This window comes from Neovison vison, chromosome 1 (assembly GCF_020171115.1).
Source record: "Neovison vison isolate M4711 chromosome 1, ASM_NN_V1, whole genome shotgun sequence".
Lineage (NCBI taxonomy): Eukaryota > Metazoa > Chordata > Mammalia > Carnivora > Mustelidae > Neogale > Neogale vison.
In genome coordinates, this window is record NC_058091.1 from 145,170,436 (window position 1) to 145,177,626 (window position 7,191).

Genomic DNA, 7,191 nt, shown 5'->3' on the forward strand with positions numbered 1-7,191 from the left:
AAATAATAGCAAGAAATCTAATGTTTGAGTAAATGGAGTCCCAAGAAAAAAGAAAAGAAAGAATGGGAAAGAAAAATATTGAAAGTAATCATGGACCCAAACTTCCAAATGTGGGGAAAGACAAACATTTACACTCATGAGCTGCCTAACAAATTCCAAACAGAAGAAATAAAATGAAAACCCCACTCTTGCAACCCAAATAAAAAGATGGTTTAGTCACCAGGAACACATAATAATGGGTGACCAGTGATGTCATTAATCACAGACATCTCGACTAAGACATCAGAAACCAGACCTCTGCGGAGAACTGAAAATCAAAATAACCCAGTCAATCCAGAGTTCTACACCCAGGCAAAAATATTTAAGATTTAATAAAGACATTAAGATAAAACAAAGACATTTTCATCCATTAAAACATTCATCAATAAGATAGAGACATTTCCAGATATTAACATGAAGATAAAATAAAGACATCTCAGATACTAAAACCAAGAGCTTGTTGCCAATAGATCTTGTTATCCAATGTAGGATAAAGAAAGTTCTCTGGGCTGCGGGGGAGTGATGACAAGCTCTACTGGAAAGAGGGACGGGCACTGGAAATGATAGATATTTGGAAAAATAAAAGATTTTTTTTCCTCTCAATGTAGAAAATAAATATTTGTATCTTTTAGGATGACCTTTCTGCCTATCTGCACAGCCGGACCTCCAGGAAAAGAAGTATGCCCTTCAAACACCTGTTCTTGCCTTTTTTTTCTTTTTTTTCTTTTTCTTTTTTTTTTTTTTTTTTGGTTCTTGCCTTTTTTACATTAAAAGCTCCACCTTTGACTGCAGTCATACTAATGTTAGTAATTCTCAATGTGATTGGTAATTCCCAATAAAACAAAGAAAGAAGCAAGCAAAGAGCATCTCTATTCAGAGATTCCTCTGTTGGTTTAAGTCTCTAGTAAGACAGTTTTCACCAGAGATGGTTCAAAACTGTTTTTGTCGTTGTTGTTCTATTTTTTGTTTTGTTTTGTTTTTTTGTTTTTTACCAACCTTAAAGGAAAGAAAGCAGGTAAAAAAGCACAGAGGTGTATGTCACCAGTGTGATGGCTTATAATGCTGGCTGCTGTAATTACGAGCCCTTAAATCTCCACGTGGTCACGCAATACGCTGTTAGTCACCTGAAGCCCCATTGGTTGGGATGGGAAAGAACTGGCAGGGTCTTCGGGAAAGCAGACAGACACAGGTTTCTTCATCCTCAGCCAGGAGCTTCTAAGGCTACCCTCTGCCGTCACATCCAGCTGGAAAATAGCATGATGAGGTCTGGTTGTTCTTCCTTGAAACTCTCGCGGAGTCGTGATTTTTTTAAGAGACTAAAGAGGAAAAAAAAAAAGTAATAAGGAAAGTTTATTTCAAACAGTGGAGAATGTTGAGCTTTATACGCTGCTCTGGGCCAGAATTTCCCTAATAACCGCCTCATCCGTACCCTTCTTTAACACTGGTGATGCTTTCTCGGTCCAATCAGGCTGCCTGCTGGAAAGTGCTCCGATGTGTTAGGTGAGCCGAGAGCTGAGGGAGGGAGGAAAAGCCGGAAGGACCAGAATGAGGGGCATCAGAGGAGCCCAGCGAAAGGAAAGACAAATGGGACAGGTGGCAGACAGGAGACAAACAGTCAAAGTGATAAAGAAGAAAACAGAGCTTCAGTATCTTAAGCAACTGGGAGCTTTTAGACAATGGGACTATTTAGGGTATAGAGCAGCCAGATCTTTGAAACTCGAACTGGTAGATGATGTTTTAAAATGTGAGAGAACTGGCCTACGATCACGTCCGTTCAGTCTGCACACTCCTTCCATCACCTCTCCGTCCCGTCCGACTTCAGCCTTTCCACAGCAGCTCAAGTCCCCGGGGAGGAAATCTAGACCTTCAAGGGCTCTGTTCAAAAACCACCGACTGATACATAACCAGAGGCCGTCACAATGACCCTGCCACCGCCCATCATCTCATTTTCAGCAAAATCCTCCTTGTTTTGCAGCGACCAGCTCCCACAACTCTGCCTCTCTGTCCCTGCTCCAAACCCCGGGAAGAAGGAACTTCTCTTCGTCTGTGACCCTACTGCATCACAGCTCGGTCCTTAGTAAGATTGCTTGGAGTTTCTGCTGATCGTCTTATATACCTGCAGCTCCTACAGTGACTTTATACTCTGCAGGACAAGGCCAGGACCCTTTCTGCCCCTGTGCCCCTCGATGGGAGTGGACATGTCTGCAGGGGAAGGGAACTGAAGGGAACGGTCTTGAGCTGCCCTCAGCAGTGCCCAATGGACCAGATGAAAGGCAGGACTGCACTGGGGTAGGTTTCTGGATTTCTCGAAGAACCTACGGATGGGAACTCAGCTGACAAGAGAAAATGGGCAGAACTTCTAAACCGCACAAATCCCAACTCATGCCAGGTTGCATATTTGCATGTAATTTTTACACAGTGAAAACCGCAAGTGGGAACTGAAGTTCGTGGATCTCCGAGTGCAGGAGGAGTGCTGACTCAGTGCTTGGCAGAGTGGGAGCGTCGTGAGAAAATTGTGTCAAAAGAGGGGAAAAAAACATCTTTCTAACACAGGAATACAAGGAAGAAAGAACTCTCCAGACCGCCTATCATACCAACAAAAATTGTCAGGAAGGAAAAACGAAAATGGTAAATCCAAGAGGATTTTTGAATACAAGAGCACTAGGCACTCTTGGGAGATCATTTTAATACGTGATCAGATTGTCTCTCCCAAAAACCCAGAGATTTTGTAGAGGACAAAAAGGACACGGAGGCGAGTTAAGTGACTCGTTTGGGATTGTGAATCTGGCGATTCAAACAGAGTCGTGTTCAATTTCAAAACATGTGCCCTAACCTGGAAATCAAACCTAAGTCCGCACGTCCTGTCACCGTTCTGTTACAGCGACACCTGCTCTGCCCAGTTTCACACGTCAGGATCTCAGCTACCGCCCTAGTCACCTTCAGGCGTTTCAGGTGAACAATCAAAAAATATCTTGGGGGCGCTTGGGTGGCTCAGTGGGTTAAGCCGCTGCCTTCGGCTCAGGTCATGATCTCAGGGTCCTGGGATTGAGTCCCGCATCGGGCTCTCTGCTCAGCGGGGAGCCTGCTTCCTCCTCTCTGCCTGCCTCTCTGCCTACTTGTGATCTCTCTCTGTGTCAAATAAATAAATAAATAATCTTTAAAAAAAAAATCTTGGTATTTTTGATGTTGTTAGTTTGTTTGCATATCACTTGGGAGTCCATCATACCACTGTAAAGAATCATAATTATAATTATAATGTTAGCAGTGATGGCCAGGAGACTTCCAAGCAGCTGTAGGCAACAGCAGATATATAAGAAACAACTTCTCCGAACCTCTTCCCCAGCAGTATGAAATAACCACATCGATGAACATTCAAAGCCAAACCACACTCTCAAAGTCACTCAAAGACACAGAAGGCAAAACTGGCAAAATAAGTGCATGTCAAATAGAAAAATAAAGACAGGCAAGTGCTGGTCTCACGTGGTACCACCCCATCTCTGCCCTTGGTAGGACCGGCAGCGCAGATTGAGAAACAGAACCAAACCGCCAAGGGGATCAGAGCAGAAACTTCAGCCAAAGGGCCTGACTGTGAACGGGTGTGACCACCAGGAAAAGTAAATTCACTCGAAGTCTGAGAGGACAAGTAACTGGGCAGATCAGAGCAAGAAGCACACAGGAGGAATTTCAAAGTATGTCTTAAACGGGGAGCTATCAAAAATTTAAAAAGCAAAGTCACCACTTCCATGAGGCAACAATTGCTGGAGAGGCAGGTTCGGAGGGCTGGCTTGACTTGTGCAAGGCAGGTAAGACTTGGGCAGAGATCAATCAGTGTCCGTAAGAGCAACTCTAATACAATCGAAGCATTCTAAAGTCCATGATGGTTAAGTATAAAATTTTAAGTAAAGATGGCATCTGGCTCTTTGCTTCTACACCTCTGCCTCACACATGTCATTGTAATCCTGGCCCACATTCCAATAAAACTTTATTTATGAAAACAGAAGGCTCTCCCATAGGCTATACTTTGCTGGTTTAATCTTTTGAAATAATGCAGTAAAAGATTGTTTGGCCTTGATTACCAAGTGTTTTGGTGCCCCGTTATACTTTGTGCCTAAGGTGAGTGTATCAGTCCCTTTTCCCTTGTCTTAGTCTTGCTGATAAAAATTTTTAACTTATCACTCTCCATATAAAACAGATGAAATTCCAGATATTAAGGAAAAGGACAAAAAGTTGTTAAAGAACTACCCTGTAAAAAAAGCCTACACATTTTCACAGGGAAATTCTGCTAAATTCTTCAAAAGACAAGATATTCCTAATACTCTGAATTATTTGAGGGCACTGAAAAGGAAGGAAAACTATATGATTCCTTTTTATAAGCCATAATACCTAAACGAGATAGTGATAGTAAAAGGAAAAAAACACAGACCAATATTTCTCCTTAAACAAATTCAAAATTCTAAAGAAATATTAGCAAACAGAACCAATACCTTAATAATACATTAATCAATACATTATTAATAATGATATACTACGTCAAGTGGCATTTATGCAAAAATACAAAGTTAGTTCAATAGTTCAGACTTCTGTCTCTAGAACTTTGAGAGAACACATTAAGTTGTCAGATTGAGGATACTGTTGTGGCAGCCCTTGGAAACTAATGCAGACTAATGCATCCCAGCTTTGCCTTCTAGAAGGACCTAGAAACACTGACATGAGTTCTAGGCTTCTCAGTCTCATTCTCCATCATGAAGGAACCAGGGTATCTTGGGGAGAATGACTAACTCCAGGGTTAAGGCAGAGAAAACACGAGATGAGTCTGGCACATCTGATCGCATCGGAAAGGAAGAACGTACTCAAAACAGATGCGGGCTTGTCCCAGCAAAGGGAGCCAACCTGGGGACGCTCCTAATAAAGACAGTTGGAATAATCTGAACGATAAAATACATAATAGGAGAGTTATCCACAGACTAGATTTAAAATATATCAAAAATAATTAAGTAGGAGAGAAGAGAAAGTTCTGTCTTACAGAATTCCAATTAATAAATAGGAAAGCATAGGGCACCTGGATGGCTCAGTCAGTTAAACATCTGCCCTCAGCTCAGGTCATGATCCCAGGGTCCTGGGATCTCGGGGTCGTAGGATCAAGCCCCACATTGGGCTCCCTTCTCAATGAGGAGTCTGCTTCTTCCTCTCCCTCTTCCTGTCCCCCTGCCCGTTGCTCCCTCTTTCAAAAAAATAAATAAAATCTCTTTAAAAATATATAGGAAAGCAAAGAGGACACAAAGTACCAGGAGGCAAACTCCACAATAGTAATTGTTGCAGACCAGCTTCTGCTGAGTGCTCCACTCAGAGGCAAATATTTGAGTAGAAGCAGGATTCACATAGTCTCAAAGTATCTTCCCTGAGTTATTTATTAGCCACACAGGGTAGGATGGTAACTTTACAGTGGGAAAATCAATAGAATCCATCTTAACCAAGTAATCAAAGGCAGTGTCCCCAGCAAGAAGACACCTAACATTATCAGCCCTCTGATAAGACGGAGTGAGGAAGACACATCATTTCTGTGATATTCCTACCAAACATGTATAATCTCAGCACGGGGACTAGAAAACATTAAGCCAGTCCAGATTAGGGGGGAAAAGGGGAAAGGATATTTATATTTCAGCCAAGCATTACAAACATGTTTAAATTAGTTTAACCTCACTTAGGAGCATTGGAAAATTAACTGATCCATCATCTTTAAAAGTGTCAAGGTCAGGGGCGCCTGGGTGGCTCAGTGGGTTAAGCCTCTGCCTTCGGCTCAGGTCATGATCTTAGGGTTCTGGGATCGAGACCCACATCAGGGCTCTCTGCTCAGCACGGAGCCTGCTTCCCCCTCTCTCTCTGCCTGCCTCTCTGCCTACTTGTGATCTCCAGCTGTCAAATAAATAAATAAAACCTTAAAAAAAAAAAACCACAAACCTGTCAAGGTCATGAAAGACAACACTGAGGTATTCCCACAGCCTGCAGGAAAGTAAGAAGATATAAAAGCTAATCACAGGTGAAAACCTGGGTAGGTTGTTGGAAGAGAAAAAAAGAATATTGGCAGAAAAAGTGGTGCCATTCAAACACAGCAGTTAGTCGAGTTAGTAGTATCCTACCAGATGTTAATTTCCGGGTCCTGACCCATCTGCCCTGGCTAAGTAAGATGTTAACAGAAGCTGAGCAAGGAAAACCATACTGCTTTTGTGACTTTTCTGTAAATCCCAGTTTTGTTCAAAATTTTCAAAAGTGAAAAAAAAAAATTTCAAAAGTGACTGAACCCACAAAATAGATGAAAATAATACAGTTTACTGAACAGTTTGTTCAAAAAACACAAAATTAAATCAATATTATTAGAGGATGAAGGTCTTCTCCACTATTTTCCCCCCTCCCTTCCTTTTCTTTCTGTTCATTCCTTCCTTCCTCTCTCCCTTCTTTTCTCCCCTCCTTTCTTCTTTCCTTCCATTTTTCCTTTTAAGCTTGATGAGGAAACATATCCCACAGCAGAATGTTTGTTCAATCTTGTTATAGTTTTGGGAGACTTTCAAAAGCCTCATTAGAGGGACTCAAGATACAATTATCTGATTAAAATCAAGCCTGGAAGCAATTTGTTTCCATTTGACAAACAACCTCTTTTCTCTGAGCCAGGTTTAGCTTCGCTGCTCAGACTGTTTGGGGAAACTGTAATCAATAGCTATTTACTTCCACTAAGCTGAGGAAAATAGGAAGGGAACATAAAAACAGAGAGGATGTTGGAATGGGGACAGGTTTTAAGAAAAGAAGGAAATAGACAAAGCCAGTCAAAAGTTCTTTTTAGAAAGCATTTTTGTTCATGATTAGGGCAAAAGGGACAGTTTGCCATAATTATTATAAGTTGGGGATTTTTGAGGGAGGACCTTAAGAATGCACAATCTGAAATAAATATCACTAATAGTCAAAAACTTATTTAAATTATCAAATATTGGACAAGATCCAGGACTCTTTTTTCCCCCCTATGGGAGCATTGGGGTCAGGTGGGAAACAGAGATCCATTAGCTATCTATTCATGCCTCTTGTAAAATTTTCCAATGCCCTCACCATCGTCATCATCCTAAAAAACGTCTGTATGTCATTACCTCACTGCCCATGCGGCTC